General features: G+C 40.0%; 1 protein-coding gene across 12 annotated transcripts in view; it reads left to right on the top strand.

Moving 5' to 3' along the window:
- The window catches only part of Usp54 (ubiquitin specific peptidase 54), a 95,580-nt gene that overhangs the window by 15,389 nt on the left and 63,469 nt on the right, over nt 1-16,722 (top strand). The window contains exon 1 of one of the 12 annotated variants that reach the window (XM_011245225.3): nt 5,401-10,810. The exons of 10 other annotated variants lie outside the window; for them this stretch is intronic. The gene's annotated coding sequence lies outside the window, so the exon portion shown is untranslated. Of the gene's footprint in view, nt 1-5,400; nt 10,811-16,722 lie in introns of those variants that run through there. One more of the 12 variants, NM_030180.2, reaches the window with a different exon arrangement.

The raw sequence follows: 16,722 nt of genomic DNA, 5'->3' as shown, positions 1-16,722 counted from the left end.
ACTATCTATCACCATCATTTCATTTAATTTAATTTCTGAGACAGTCTGTTGGTAGAGTACCTGCTGGGAATTGAAACCAGTCTTTGTACATTCTGGGCAAGCACTTTATCAGCTGAGACTAGCTCCACCTCTAGTTGGTAATTTCTTAACTTTTTTTTTTTCAAGCCTTTTAACACTTGATAGATAATATTTTGAATTTCTTGTTCTATAACTGTAAAATATGACTTCTCAAGAGACATGTTTGCTTTTTCGAGACAGGGTTTCTCTGTATAGCCCTGGCTGTCCTGGAACTCACTTTGTAGACCAGGCTGGTGTCAAACTCATAAATCCACCTGCCTCTGCCTCCCAAGTTCTGGGATCAAAAGTGTGCACCACCATGCCTGGCTTAAGAGACATGTTTTAAGAATTTTAAAGTTTTTTTTTAAAGATGTATTTATTTATTACATGTAAGTATAATGTAGCTGTCTTCAGACACACTAGAAGAGGCTGTGAGATCTCATTATGGATGGTTGTGAGCCACCATGTGGTTGCTGGGATTTGAACTCAGAACCTTTAGAAGAGCAGACAGTGCTCTTTACCCCTGAGCCATTTCTCCAGCTCCAATTTTAAAGTTTTTAAAGCTGCACACGGTCATATAAGACTTCAATCTCAGCACTTGGGTGGTAGAGGCTGGCAGATCTCTGAGGATTCTGAGGCAAACATGGTCAATGTATTTAATGGACACATAGTAATTGTACATATTTGTGGGCACAGTATATACACACAGTCTATGACAATCAGGTCAGGGTAATTGGCCTATCTGTCATCTCAAATATATATCATTACTTTGTGCTGGTTAACTGAGCCCTACCATGTGTGGCAGGCACTGTTCGTTTTTTTTCGAATAAGGTCTCACTTACTATGTAATCCAGGGTGGTTCCAAACTTAGAATCTGTCTCCCAACTTTTCTATTATAGATACAATACATCAGGTACAAATCTTATTTCCTACTCACTTCTCTAGAGTGTTTGTATTGCCAATCTGATATGAACCCTGCCTTAGCTCGAAGTCCACAAGGGTATTGTCCTCCACAAGATCACCCTCATTGTAGATACAAGCTGAAAATTTGACTTCCCAGGTCTCAAGACCTGAACTGACCAAGGTGATATAAATTTTGGGATTTATATGACCTCTTTTAAGTTTGATAATCGACTAGAATAACTCAATGAACTCAAGATAGAATTTTTTCAAATGCTTCTGGCTTTATTTTAGCAAAAAGGTACAAATCTGATACCTCATGCAGAGGATGAAGTCTGAGAGGGTTCTAAAGGCTAAGAACCTCTGTCCTGACAACCCCAGAAGGTCCATGTCCATTGTCATTAGGTAAAGACAGAGGCATGGGGCAAGAAAGAACTTTATTGACAGCAAACTGCAGGGAAAAGATGAATCTTTCACACAAATTCTATCTCAGGTGTGAGCCTGAGCAGCAGAGGCTTTCCATGGAAATCTCGGGCCAGGCCAGTGGGAAAGGGGAGCAAATGCAGGCAGGGATGGGAAGTCACTCCCCTGCTTCCACTCTGTCAGTCGGCTCTATCTCCTTCTCTGCCTTGGCGCCCTGCACTGAGTGAGTCCGAAGCCGACTAGCCAGTGAGGAGTGCGGCAGGGCCTTCAGGCGGCGCTTCTGGAGAGCAGATCTTTTCCCAAGTGTTACAGCTCTTAGGACAAAGGCTTGGACTACTGAGTAGTTCTCGCACACCTTTTATTCCCTGGATAGGACTTATATACATATAGTTTTGGGGATGATTCAGGGTTTGGCAGCAGGTACTTCCCATTGGCTTGGACTGAGAATTTGGGAAACCTTATTTGCATGTGGGAGGGCTTGGTGCAGCTACTACTACATAGATGCCCATACCTCTCAGCAGGGGGGCTGTGGGAGGCTTGTAGCTATGTGACAGGAGCCTGGTGCCCAGGAGGCGTGGCTGAACGCCATCTGTCCCATGGGTGGAAATCACTCTCCACGGGGCTCCAGGGTTCCAGACCTTTGCTTGACCAGGGACCAGGCTGTCTGTGCACAGCCCACCACCCCACACTCAGGCACAAGGAAAGTCTAATTCATACCAGACTCAGTTGGGCTCTGTAATGACCACTAATTCTTCAAACAGCTAATCCCCTTGATTTGGTTTCCACGTTGACTCCTGGGCATCAGACATTCTAGATGTCCCTGCCTCTTGTAAACTTAAAGGACAAGTAGAGATTGAATTGTTCTTTCAAAGTTTTATATTATTATTCTAATCAGGCAAAATTGCCTTTTGGCTATTTAAAGGGTGAGAAAAGACAGAAACAGACTTAATGATGCTGGGTGACGATTGTCCATTCATTAACTTTGTCCTTAGAACATGTTGTCTTCCTGTCATGTGAGTGTATACTACCAGCCTAGGAAGTTCACTGTCTCAGAGTACAGCTTTTATCTGAGCCTCATTTTGTGACCAGGATTAGATTGGCTGGCCACATGGAGGTTATATTTATTAGTGTCTCAACTTCTCTAAGTCCCAAGGTTGATATGTGGGTCAAAGCTACAACCACATGATTGCTCTTTTCCATTATTGCCAGCTGTAACGTTGAAGTTGGTGAGGTGCACATGTGAGTCAGTTGGTCAGCATAAATTCAGTGGATTCTACAAAAACAAGAACAAAACAGCCCTAGATACTCGAATCATTGGGAAAATTCCACAAATTTAGAGTTTTTCTTCTAGGAATGAGTAATAAAGACAAATAAGGTTCTTTTATTATATAGTAGCGTTGGGATGAGTTCAGATACTACTTCTTTCAAAATTTTTTATAGATTTTCAAAGGCACTTCATTCCTATCTCTAGTCTACTTTTCATTAGTGAATCTTGAAAGTCTTTGTTTCTTAGATATTGACACTATTCTTGGCTTTTAGTATCTGTTCAGTAAACATTTAATGAATTAAATATTTAAGATTGGGCTGGCAAGATGGCACAGTGGGTAAAAGCTTGTAGTCAAGCCTGATGACCCAAGTTGATTCCCAGAACCCATGTAGTAGAAGAAGAGAAGTCCTCTGAACTCCACATGTACACCATGACATGTGTGCGTGCACACACATACACATCTGATAACATGTTTAAGACATTTAATGGATAGATGGAAAGTTCAGCATTGGATTGTCTTAGAGGTTTTTTGTTTGTTTTCGAGACAGCATCTTTCTTGTGTAGCCTTGGCTGTCTGGAACTCTCTATGGTAGACCAGGCTGGCTCTGAACTCATTGAGATCTGCCTGCCTTTGTGTCGTCCCCCCACCCCCACCCCCAAGTGCTAGGATAGAGCTGTTTTAAAATCACACAGAATCAGTAGTTGCGCCTTGCCTCCTCCTGGATGGGTCTTAGGATAGCTATCAGACATCTACTACTTCTGAAGTGAAAGAAAATAGTTTCATTATAGAAGAGAAATATGACAGGCTATTGTATTGTCAGGACAGCAACAAAAAAGTGGATTTCAGTTTTTGGGGGAGGGTATTTAAGTCTTTTCTGGGAAAAGTTTAAATACTCAAATTTTTTTCTAGGAAAGTCTCAGCAGGCATGCTTCACTTGTACATGGCTCAAAATACACCTTTGTAGGTATTGTAGGGCCTGCTATGTGCAGAGAGCTGACTATTACAATGTAGGCATCCCAAGGTTGAAGAACAGCCCTGGGTCAATCTCTTGGTGGTTGTTGCTATTAATCACTTATGTAGTTCTCTGTTTTTATGCTGGCTTCTTGATGACCACTTGTCACAAGGAGTGTAGTGGATTGTTTTCTGCTGTTTCAACCTTAGTCTTTTTTTAATCCTCACTTACACTTCAAAATTTTTATATGTATTTAAAACATTTTTTTGAGATATAGTCTTACTATTTAGTCCCATCTGGCTTTGAATTTATGATGCTTTGGACGAAACCTTTAAGCTCTAGGATTACTTGTGTGCCCTACCACAGTCTATTCACTTTATTTGTTTATTTTTTCTTTAAAAATATCTTGGAGCTGGAGAGATAGCTCAGTGGTTAAGAACACTGACTGTTCTTCCAGAGGTACTGAGTTCAAATCCCAGCAACCAAATGGTGGCTCACAACCATCTATAATTGGATCTGATGCCCTCTTCTGGTGTATCAGCAACAGCATGCTCACATATAAACAAGCAAGCAAACAAACCTTTAAAAAATTTCTTTATTGGGGCTGTAGAGATGGCTCAGTGGTTAAGAGCACCAGCTGTGCTTGCAGAAGATCCAGGTTCAATTCCCAGCACTTGCATTGATAGCTCACAACTGTTTGAAACTCCAATTCCAGGGAATCTGACATCCTCACACAGATAAGTGTATAGGCAAAACACCAATGCACATAAAATAAAAATAAAATAAATTGTAAAAAAACCTATTGTTTTATTATTTTTTTTTATTTATTTGTGTGTGTGTGTGTGTGTGTGTGTGTGTACTGGGCACACATGCTGCAGAATCTGTATGGAGGTTAGTAAACAGCTTGCTAGGCTTGATTCTATTTCTATCATATGGGCTCTAAATATTGAACTTAGGTCAGCAGGCTTAGGAGCAAGTGCCTTTTCACAAGTCACCTTACTGACACCTCTTTCGCTCTCTTTTCCTTTACTTTCTTATTTGAGACTATGTCCCATATATGGCTATGTATGAGCTTGGTATGTAGCTGAGGCTGACCTCAATCTCCTTATCTTCCTGTTTCTACCTCCCACTAGTTGGCATTATACTTTAAAAAGAGTATGGGTATCATATTTATAAAAGAAAATGAAGATGGAAATTTGTTTTTTCTGTTTTTGTTTTTTCTATTTTTTTGAGATTATAATTACATCAAATCCTCCTTGCCCTTTCCTCCCCCCCAAACTTTCCCAATGTACCTCCTTGTTCTCTTTGAAAAGTGCCTCTTTGTTATATACATACATGAGTGTATGTGTGTGTCTATGATAGCATATGATATGTATGATATTTATATGCTTTCAGGACTGAAGATTTGGTATTGGATAACTAATTGGTGTGCTCTTCCCTGGGAAAGAGTATTTCTCCCACTATCAGCATTCCTTATTGGTGCTTTGCCTGCATGTATGTCTGTGTTAGGGTGTCAGTTGTAAGCTGCCATGTGGGTGCTGGGAAGTGAGCCTGGGTCCTCCAGAAGAGCAGCTAGTGTTCTTAATGACTGAGCCCTTTCCTCTTCCTGTAGTTCTTTGTGTAGGGTTCAGTTCCTGCCCTGTTCACATTAGAGTGTCTCTTGGTGTTCTTTTTTTTTTTTTTTTTTTTTTAAATTTATTTATTTATTATATGTAAGTACACTGTAGCTGTCTTCAGACACTCCAGAAGAGGGCTTCAGATCTCGTTATGGATGGTTGTGAGCCACCATGTGGTTGCTGGGATTTGAACTCCTGACCTTCGGAAGAGCAGTCGGGTGCTCTTACCCACTGAGCCATCTCACCAGCCCATCTCTTGGTGTTCTTGCTCAGCTCCTGTTTATGCAGTCATGTTGGTAAGACTTCATAGGTGTAGTTGCTTCTGCCATTTCTCGGAAACACTGTTTCACAGCATACTCCTGATCCTTTGGCTTTTACAATGTTTCCAAAATAATTCATTAAGGGAAACAATGAGGTGGCTCAGCAGGTGTGCTTGGTGTTGCCACCAAGCCTGATGATTGACTGCCTGGATGCATGTGGTGGATTGAGAGAACCTATCCTTGTCCTCTGATTCCCACATGTGCACACATACACAACAAATAAATAAATAGATAAATAAAATTGAAGATGAAATTAATATTCAATTTAAAAAAGATTTTTATTTAAAGAGTCTACTGTAGCTATCTTTAGACACACCAGAAGTGGGCATTGGATCCCATTACAGACGGTTGTGAGCCACCGTGTGGTTGCTGGGATTTGAACTCACTACCTCTGGAAGAACAGTCAGTGCTCTTAACCACTGAGCTATCTCTCCAACCCCTAGTGTTTGATTTTTAATATCAAGGTTTCCAATGTGCTGCAAAGAACTAGAATATTTTTTATACACAATTTGTAAAGATTACATTTATCTGATTGTGTAAGCCTTATAGTGTTTAACCTCATGGAACCCCAGAATTTAATTAATTAATTAATTAATTAAAAAGAATAGAAGCCAGTGAGATGGCTTAACAAGGAAAGGTGCTTGATGTCGAAGCTCACAATCTGAGTTCCATCCCTGGAATCTACCAAGGTGGAAGGAGAGAACTGACTCCAGCAAATTGTGTTGTGACCTCTGTTTATCTGCCGTGACTCTCTCTCTCTAGTGCTCATTCTGTCTTTCTGTCTGTCTGTCTCACACACACACAATTTAAGAAAAAGAGTGCATACATTTTACTTTCTTCTCCCCCCCCTCCTTTTTTTCCCCCTCCCGCATTCTCTTTCTTAGTCTTGCTAGGTAGTCTGGCCTCACCATCTCCCGGCCTGTGTCCCAGGAGCCAGTTATGCCACACCCAGCTCTACTGCTCTTCAGCTCTGTTTTCTGCCAGCCTGGAGGTGGTCAGATTGTTTATCAGGTGGTTTTCATTTGCCTCTCAGGACTCTAGGAAAATACTCTCAATAAATAAGAGGAAGTTTTTACAAACATAAAGTGGAGTGTTTGTAATTATTGAGCAGGGTATATCTAGCAAGCATCACTCAACCTGCCTTGTCCATCTGTTCCACCTCAACCTAAGACGAGTCTGACGGTCTCTGCTGTACCTGTTCCGTGTGTTCAGCTGGTTTTAAAGTCAGAGTGGATGATTCCCTTTAGCCATCATGGACTGTGTGTGTAGTAAGTGGTAGTGGTGCTGACTTCTTGGCTAGAGAGATGATGATTGCATTCTCTTCTGATTTAAATGACAATAGCAAAGTAAGAATGCACAGTCTGATTTGCCTACATAGTCTTTAAAAAATTTTGAAATTGGCACACACACAAACAGAACTAGTTTGCCATACACAGTTGTTTGCCAAGTATTTGAAGCCATCCAGTTTTACCAGGTGGCAGCTGCTGTTGTTTCTGGAGATCTAATTTAATCCACAGACATGAAACAAAGAGTACCTTTTATTGCAAAAAGGAAAACTCTTGGAGGGGAAAAAAAAGCCGCTTTATTGAGATATAATTCACATGTTATATAATGCACACGTTTAAAGTGTACAGTTCAGTGGTTTTCATATATTCATAATGGCTGTTCCCACAATCACTTTTTAGAATAATTTCATTTCTGTACAATGAAATGCTGCACATATTATTAGCAGTTTGTTTCCTTCACAGACTCTAACTGCTATAGACAACTAGTAATCTTTCAATGTATATATATTTATCTATTCTGAATATTTCATATGAATGTTGTCTATAATATGCGATCTGCATTCTTTTACTTAGAAGTGTGCATTCTTCACTTAGTAGGTTCATTTTGGTAGCATTTCTATAGTGACTGAAAAATATTTATTTCATTAATATACTATTTTTGCTTGACAGATTTATTTATTCATCCACCATCTATCTAAGTATCTATCTGTCTATCCAACTATCTATTTTGAGATAAGGTCTCTTTTTTTTAAATATTTATTTATTATATCTTAAGTACACTGTAGCTGACTTCAGACACACCAGAAGAGGGCATCAGATTTCATTACAGATGGTTGTGAGCCACCATGTGGTTGCTGGGATTTGAGCTCAGGACCTCTGGAAGACCAGTCAGTGTTCTTAGCTGCTGAGCCATCTCTCCAGCCCCGAGATAAGGTCTCTTGATGAGCCCTGGCTGTCCTGGAACTCATTGTGTAACTGGGCTGGTCTTGAACTCAGAGAGACCGGCTTGCTTTGCCTTTGGCCTCCTAAGTGCTGGGATTAATAGTTTTAATTTTAAAGAGTTTCTTTTTTTAATTATGTGTATGTGTGTGAGTGTGTGTGTGTGTGTGAGAGTGTGTGTATGTGCTATGTGTGAGCTAGTGCAAGTGCTCTTGGAAGCCACAAGAGGGTGTTGGCAGTCTGATTCTCAACCTTTCTAGTGCTGCAACACTTCAATACAGTTCTTAACGATGTTGTGATCCCAACCATAGGATCGTCTCATTGCTAAGTCATAGCTGTAATTTTGCTACTGTTAGGAATCCTAGTGCAAATATTTGATATGCAGGATATCTGATATGCATCTCCCACATGGGTTGAAGCCCTCGGGTTGAGAGCTGATGTTAGAGTTACTGGTGGATGTAAGATGACAGACATGAGTGCTGGGAACCAAACTTGGGTCCTCTGTAAGAATAGTGTACTATTTTAACTGTGGAGCTATCTCTTCAATCCCAAGCTTTAATTTTGATGAAATTAAGCTTATCTAATTTTATTCTTTGTCATTTGCGTGTTTTCTTTCATTAGACAAAAATCATAGCAGCTTAAAGATTTTGTCCTCTTTTTGTACCTCTAGAATCAAGCAACACTTCAATCACAAATGTCGTCGTCGTCATCACCATCATCTTCTTCACTGAGTGTTACATCTTTGAATAGTTTGCATTCTCCTTCCATTATGACTTCTCTTTCCATCATAACTCAGGTTATCCAACTTGTGTCACAAGTGACTGACTGTACCCCCTGAGCCATATGGGTGGCTGCAGGCAGCACTTTATTCTATAAAATAGAATTTTAGTTTTATGAACATTAGAAACAAGAATAAAGAAACACTGAAGAAAAGACCCTACTAAACCCACTAGGCAATTCCTAAATCCACTAGGCCTACCTACCAAGTAATGGAAATTCCTGCATGGTCAGTGCCCTTCCTTCCTTAGTATTCTGTTCTGAGCATTGATCTTGGGGGTTCTTCAAGGGTGGGACCCACACCCCTAGCTATAGCTCTATACCATTTTTTAATAAATGAACACAGAGTCTTGCTATGTTAGCTGGACGGGAAAGCACTATCTATCTGCCTGCTTCTGTTTCCCCAAGTGCTGGGGTTAAAGGTGGGGGCCACCATGCTGGGCTCTATATACTATATCATAATGACTTTGAAGGGCTACCTTTTTTTTTTCGGTAGTTAATATATTTTTAAAATTAATCTTTATTTAATTTCAGGTACACAGATGTTTAGCTTATATGTGTATGTATATGTCCTATTAGTCCATTGCCTTCTTGTCTGTATAGGCTAGAAGAGGGTGTCAGATCCCCAGAGAATGGAATTACAGATGGTTCTGAGTTGCCATGTGTATGCTAGGAATTGAACCCAGGTCCTCTGGAAGAGCAGCCAGGGCTCTTAACCACTGAGCCATCTCTCCAACCTCTAATATTTTATCTTAATTGTCAACCTGTCTGGATTTAGAATTACCATTGAAATTGCATACCTAAAGGTATGTCTATGACTGTTTTCAGAAAGGTCTAAAAGGCAGTACCACTCTGAATGTGAGTAGCACTACGGCTTGGGAGCCTGGATTGACTTGAAAAAGTATGAGGAAGGCCAGCCCGAGTTGCTCGTTCTCTGCTTCTTGACTACCACTGCAGGGTGACCAGTTGTCCGGGCTTCTTCCGCTAAGCCTTTCCTGCTGTGAGCCAAAGTAATTTTTTCTCAATTTGCTTTGTTAAATATTTTCTCATAGAGAAAAGACCAAGTACAATTTGGGCATCTTTCTTTCCATTTAGTACTGATCAGTAGAAGTCTGTGCTTTTGCCTTGGTGTGGCACTTCTGTGCCTTGGCACTATGTATTAGAAGACTTGGTTGGAATACTGATAGTGAGCAAGAGAACCAATAGCTTTCTTCTTTTAAACTTGGCACTTGCTTTGCTGCCAAAGGACTGCTTTACTTTTAAGCATATTGTTAAAATGTAAGCTTAATTAGTTTTGGACAGTGTCCATGGTTGTTTAATTTCACCAATAAACTTTAATTAAATCTTTTTTTAGTGACCAAGGATTTTCTCTCAAGGTTTAGAAATAAAGCCAACTTTCATAAATGGCAAGAATTTTGCTGATGAGTTTTTTCCTCAGTATGCTTATAAAACAACTCATTTCAATAAAGCTGTTTAATAAGCAGAGTGATACACAGATACATGTGTGTTGGTCTTCTTGGCCTTTATGCCCTGCCTGCAAATGCAAGTTCTGTTTGACTGATCACATGTTTTAGGGTGGGATCCAACTGCAGCTCCCTAAAGAGGTGTGGAGATCTTGGCTGGAAGAACCTTTAGAGTCAGTTCTTGTTTTAAATCGACTGGCAACCCCAGCAGCTTGGTTTACATAATTTCTATTCATACAGTTTCCTAATTTCTTTAATAGCATGGCCCATTTTAGTGTTTAAGACGGAAGACTTTTGCCCATTACAATGGTTTCACTGCAGATAGTCTTGGGACTTTGAATTGACTCAGACAGCATTGTTTTTGGTGGTTCTCTAGGGCACTGCAAAGGTGTCTTCTCACAGACACCACACAAAGAGTTCTTTTAGGACCAGCCCTTTGGAAGCAGCTGCCACCCTGCAAACCTTACTTTCCGATGACCTTGCCTTCAGGAGTGCCTCTGGATGAAGCAGCCTCTCATATAGTTGTTGTAAACCTCCTGTGACGTTCGTCATAAGTCTTTCCCAGAGTTCTGGTTAGTTCCTTCAGTTTTAGCTTCTCAATGAATTGTTCCTGGTAGTTGGCAAAAAAATTGTTTTATCCCTGACATCCTGTTGTGTGCCTTTGTGGTTAGATGAACAGTTTCCCACTGTTGCTCCTTGCGCTTGTCTCCTCCCTCTGTACCCTAGCCTCTGTTCCGGTCTGTGTCACTGCCCCACAGATGCCCTTGTGAGTGCTTGCAGTTTTTTCCTGAGCTCGAATGGGTTGTCTGGTAAGCATTGTAGTTGTATTAAAACTGTGTAGAGGGAGGATACCATGACTGAGTAGTGTTTGTGAAGTTATTCCAGCCCACCCCACCCTCACCCCTCTAATAGCTTACTTTGAAATTGAGTTTTGAACTCAATTTTCAGGAGATTTTTTTATGTTGTCTTTTTTTTTTTTCTTTCTCCAACCAGATGTTAAATTTGTGAATTTTATTTTCTTCCTCTAACATATATTGTATATATGAACTTGTTAGAATTAAAGGGGAGATTTACAAGTTTAAAGAAAAGAGTTGTAGGTTTAGTGTTTTGAATTTCCTTAAAACAAGTTATTTGTTAGAAGGTTGTATTCTTTGTATTTATTTTTCAAACTCAATATATGGGCTAAGGAAGTAACAGAGGTCCTGTTTTTTGGCTAACCTGTGCAGTAACATTACTTTCAGACGCAGAGTGATGTCCTTTTCCATCACCAGAATGTTCTTGGTAAAATTCATTTAGATTTTGACAGTATGTTTTCATTCTGGGAAGTGGTTTGCTGAGTATTTCAGAGTGGCAGATGCTTGCTTCTAGAGAGTACTTTAGGAAGTTAGATTTGGTCATTAGACCTTTTCCCTTCTGGTATGAGGTATTTTGATCCTTTGAAAATAAAATGTTTTATATTTGATGCTCAGGTTATTCCAATGCCATTTGAACAGTATTTCATAATGCTATTATTTTCTTGGATTGTATATTTTGACCTTCATCTAAGAAATAGTGGGGTGCATGCATGTGTGTGTGTGTGCGCTTGCACTCACATTTTTTAAAAGCTTTGGGTTCTGTAGAACTGCTACTAACAATATGAGGAAAATTTACTGAGATTTTATTGCTGTTTAGTTGAATCTGCTTTATAAGTGGAGGTTGTGCTTGTACAATAATAATTTCTTGATCTCCTAGGTTCTATGCTAAATGCTACACATATATTTCTAATTTTCACTACAACCCTGACAAGTAGATAGTATTTTTCCTTATCATGCATAGGTAGAACTTCTCCCTGTCCTCTTCAGACCCTTGCAGTATGAGAATGACTCCCACCTTTTAAGAGCTAAGGACACCCAAGGAGCTGAAGGGGTCTGCAACCCAATAGGTGGAACAACACTGAACTAACCAGTACCCCCAGAGCTCTTGTCTCCAGCTGCATATGTAGCAGAAGATGGCCTAGTTAGCCATCATTGGGAAGATAGGCCCCTTGATATTGCAAACTTTATATGCCCCAGCACAGGGGAACGCCAGGGCCGAGAAGCGGGAGTGGGGGTGGGGGAGGCTAGGGGAGCAGGGTGGGGGAAGGGTATAGGGAACTTTCGGGATAGCATTTGAAATGTATATAAAGAAAATATCTAATAAAAAAAAAGAGCTAAGGACATGCTGTGTGTCCAGTAATGTTCATTTGAGTAGTTGCTACCATTATTACAAGTTTCCAGTGAAAGAGCAGTATGGAAGGCCACCCCCACTCCCTTGTAAGTGGTAGGGTTAACATTTGAACTGACTCAAAGGCTGGAGTTCAGTAGCTTTTGAGAATATGAAAGACTTTTAGGATAGATTTCAGTACCTCCTGGTTTTTACTGCTCTCACTGAAGAGAGCTTTGTTTGTGTTCTTTCTGATTCCTTGCTTTGTACTCTCTGTCACCTCCCTTCCCAGTCACGTGCTTGCTTTCTCACACTGGAGTTGCTCGTACCATTCTGTGCCAGTGTTCTCCTGACAGAAATGAGTCAAGATGCTGTTATCATTGGCTTCCTCTGCAATTTTCCTCTTAGTGTTACTGTCAATGTATTTTCATAATTGTGCAAAATAGCCCAGGTACTAATGTGTTTATAATGATTGTAAAATAATTCATAGTTGTAATCAAGTATCTAAATTATAAAAGCATTCCTTAGTGATTTAAAAAATTAGGAAGGAAAAAACATCTTTGGTTCTTAGTGATTTAACAAGAAGGTTATATAGGGTTTCTTTTCTTTTCTTTTCGTTTTTTTTTTTTTTTTTTTCTTTCCAGGGGCCAAATAAATTGCCTGAAACTTTCTTTTCTCACCCTACCACTAGTTTGCTACTATTGGCAGTGTGGTTAGGAAAGAACATTGTATTTGTCTAACTGGCCAGAATATCTTTCCTTCATAGACTTGTTGGAAACATAAGATGAAATTGAAGTGTGATATGATTTAGGTTGGAGTCTTGGGGAAGAGCTAAAGAGTTGATTGGTCATATCTGTCACTGAGTTATCTCTAAACAGGAAGAAGTTTTGTGTGTTTTAAAAGATTTTGTCAAACACACACATAGGGTTTCTCTGTGGAGCCCTGGCTGTCCTGAAACTCACTCTGTAGACCAGGTTGCCCTTGAACTTAGAGATTCAACTGCCTCTGCCTCCTGAATCCTGGGGTAAAAGGCGTGTACTACCATTGCCCAGTTCATTAACTTTTTTTCAACAAGTATTTAGTAAGCATCTGGCTGCCCTGGAACTCTCTATACAGACCAGACTGATCGCAAACTCCCAGAGATCTGCCTGCCTCTTTCTCTTGAGTGCTGAGATTAAAGGTGTACACCACCATTCCTGGGAAAAATTTTTATTAGTATATATATTAATCACACATAATGGGTTTCGTCGTGACACCTTGATACACGAGTATAATTGTGTTTTGATCATATTCATCCTGCCCTACTCCCCTCCCACTGATCTTCCCCTTCCCGATTGGCCCCAAGAATGTGACTGAATCTAAGTGACTACTGTTTATAAGATGTGACCATCATTAGACCCTGTCAGAATGAGTTGCTGCTTCCAAATGATGCTGGTATTAGGTAGGAGGACTTGGAAGATGGGTATGGGAAGAGAACAGTCAGGCAAATACTGGGCATATCTGCAGAATAATTTTTAAAAACTTTTTTCTTGGTTTATTAGGCAGGGTCTTGCCTATCCCTGACTGGCATGGAACTTGCTATGGCAGATCAGGCTGGCCTTGAATTTACTGTTATCTTCTTGCTTCTACCTCTTAAGTACTGAGATGATAGGCATGTGCAACCATACCCAGTTTTCTTGGAATTTTTTTCTTATAGGTGTGTGTGTATGAGATATAGTCATAGCTATTATTTGTGGAACTATTTTTTTTACTGAGCTCTTAAGTGTTTTGTACATATTATTGAGTTGAATATACATGTATTATATTATATTATTTTATATTGTATTTGTATGTGTGTGGCGCGTGGGATGGATGAAGAGATCTCTCATATAGCCCAGGCTGAGCTTGAACTTGCTATATAGGTGAGAATGACCTTGAACTCCTAATTTTCCTCTGTCACAGGTGCTAGTATTACAAGGCTCATACTACCTCACCTGGTGTAGAACCTACAGTTTTTTTCCATACAGGTTTTATCTGTGCAGTCCTGGCTGTCCTAGTGCTCACTGTAGACTATGCTGACTTCAAACCCAGTTAGCGTGCCTCTGCCTCCCAAGTGCTGGGATCAGTGGTGTGCATCACCCCTGTCAAGCTGAACCTGCACTTTAAAGAAAGATCTTTACTGTTCCATTTCATTCCTGTATTGCATGTGTGTATGTATGTCTGGGTATGTGTCTTGGCGCCCTAGTGGAGGTCAGAGGACAGCTTGTGGGAATCTTGTGGGTTCTGGGATAGAACTCAGGTTGTCAGGCTTGGTGGCAAGAGTTTTAATTCACTGAGCTTTCTTGCTTGGTGATTTGGCTAGACCAGCTGGTTGGCTGGCTGCTGAATTCCTGGGACCTGTCTGTCTCTGCTGCTTGGTGCTGGGGCTTCAGGCTTGTGAGGCCAGGCCTGACTTTGTTATGTAGGTGTTGGGGATTCAGACTCAGATCCTTAGGTTTGCAGAGCAAACACTGTTATTTACTGAGCTGTAAACCTAGCCCCAGTACTTGTACTGAAACTACTCTCCTCTTTGTACTTAACTATCTTCCAAAGAGGTTGGGAAATTATCTGTGGAACTTTGAATCTTTATAGAAAAGAGCTAAATAGCCTACCTATATCTCTCTGCCTATAACAAAGTGAAACATATTTTCTTGTCTGTTTATTTTCTTTTTAGCTGGCTTTAGACAAATTGCTTGAAAGTGACAGTTAGGTTCTTACAAAAACATGTTTTTCTGTATTTTAACACTGTATAATTCTTCCTTTTGTACATGATGTACTAATTTGATGCCAAAGTTCAGCCCTCAGGATATTGTTCAGTGGGGTACTGTTCACTCAGGAGTTTCAGATAACCAGTCTATAACTAACAAATAGTTGACCTTTTAGAAATGGTTGTAGATGCTTATCTGTATTTTCAAGCTCAAGTTAGAAGGGAATAAATATTTGATTATGTTTAAAGTTTTTATTTTAAAAATCACCTGTATCTCTTATTTCAGATATGGATTTTAGTGATTTATTTAAAGAGAATCAGCATTTAAAAAGATTCTGGAATTGGTTGTTATAGTTATATTTTCTATTTCAATTAAACGTTTAGTGATTTCATACATATTATCTCCAACTCTATAGAATAAATTCCATGTACTGCAATCTGTGTTCAGAAATACCTAACATGAAGGAATATGGGATGGGGTGGTGGTAGGGGTTTCTGTGACCATCATAGCAGGCAGAATAATGATTCATGAGTGGCAAGAAGTTTGGCTCAGCCAGGCGTGGTGGCACACACCTTTAATCCCAGCACTTGGGAGGCAGAGTCAGGAGAATTTCTAAGTTTGAGGCCAGCCTGGTCTACAGAGTGAGTTCCAGGACAGCCAGGGCTATACAGAGAAACCCTGTCTCGAAAAGCCAAAAAAAAAAAAAAAAAGAAGAAGAAGAAGTTTGGCTCAGTACAACTAAGTAGCCAATATTGGTTCAAACTTTGGAAATCTGACCCCAAATTTAAGCACAACACAATTTGGAGAAAATTTTCCTGGTGATAATTAACTCAGTTCCATATGCACAATAAAGCTTAAGGCATGACTGCGTCAGAACTCTTTGTAAAGTTCATGTGATATCTTCCATAAAGATGGGTTCTATAGATTGACTGTATGTGACACCTTCTATAAAGATGGTTCTATAGATTGAGAAGCTCATGATAGATAAGGGGGGGGGGGCATCTGGTGAGGTCTTATCCACACTGCACAAAAGGGACCAGGCCATTAACCACCTCAGCCCAGCCTTTGGAGCAGGTAACAGGTCACTCATCCCTTCCTTTGAAGGAACAACCTGTGTGTTTAGCATTTCTGGTTCCCTTAGTGCTTACATGTGAGCACAAGATCCTCTGTGCCCTGCGGGGTAAGAGTGTGGATGTTGTGATCCAAGTTCCTGAGAGCATAAAGGAGGTTGAAGTACATTAGGAGACTGGAAAGGAGACAAGATAGGACTAGTCATGTGTCTCCTTTTTTCCATCCTCTCTCTTTATATACATGTATACACATAGACTATAGATCATCTGTGTATACTATATAACATGTGGTATGTACATGCTAACTGTTATTTTCCTCTATGTCATTTGCAACTATTTCTTCTAATCCTTGGCTTGTCTTAATCCTCTTGTCCATTTTCTTCTCTTTGAAAGAGCGGAAGTTCTTAATTATGAAGTGCAAGTCTACAATATTTGTTTTCAATCAATGTAATTTTTCTTGCCTTATTTGCACAGGCTACTTTCTTCAGAATAATGCTGAGTAGGAATGATTCCGTTAAGACATCATTACCTTGCTTGAGACTTAGGAAAGTAGGAGTGATCCTTGTTAAAGAAAAATCTATTTTGGGGGCAAGTGAGATTGCTTAGTTGGTTTATGTATATACCACCAAGCCTGACAACCCAAGGTCAATCCCTAGACCCCATATGGTGGAGAGAGCTAACTTACACACTGGTGGCCTCTATATTTGTACATATACATATATATATAATTTCACAGTAAACACC

Source organism: Mus musculus, chromosome 14 (assembly GCF_000001635.26).
Source record: "Mus musculus strain C57BL/6J chromosome 14, GRCm38.p6 C57BL/6J".
Taxonomy (NCBI): domain Eukaryota; kingdom Metazoa; phylum Chordata; class Mammalia; order Rodentia; family Muridae; genus Mus; species Mus musculus.
The sequence above is the reverse complement of the archived record's forward strand: the minus strand, read 5'-3'. Positions and strand labels throughout refer to the sequence as shown.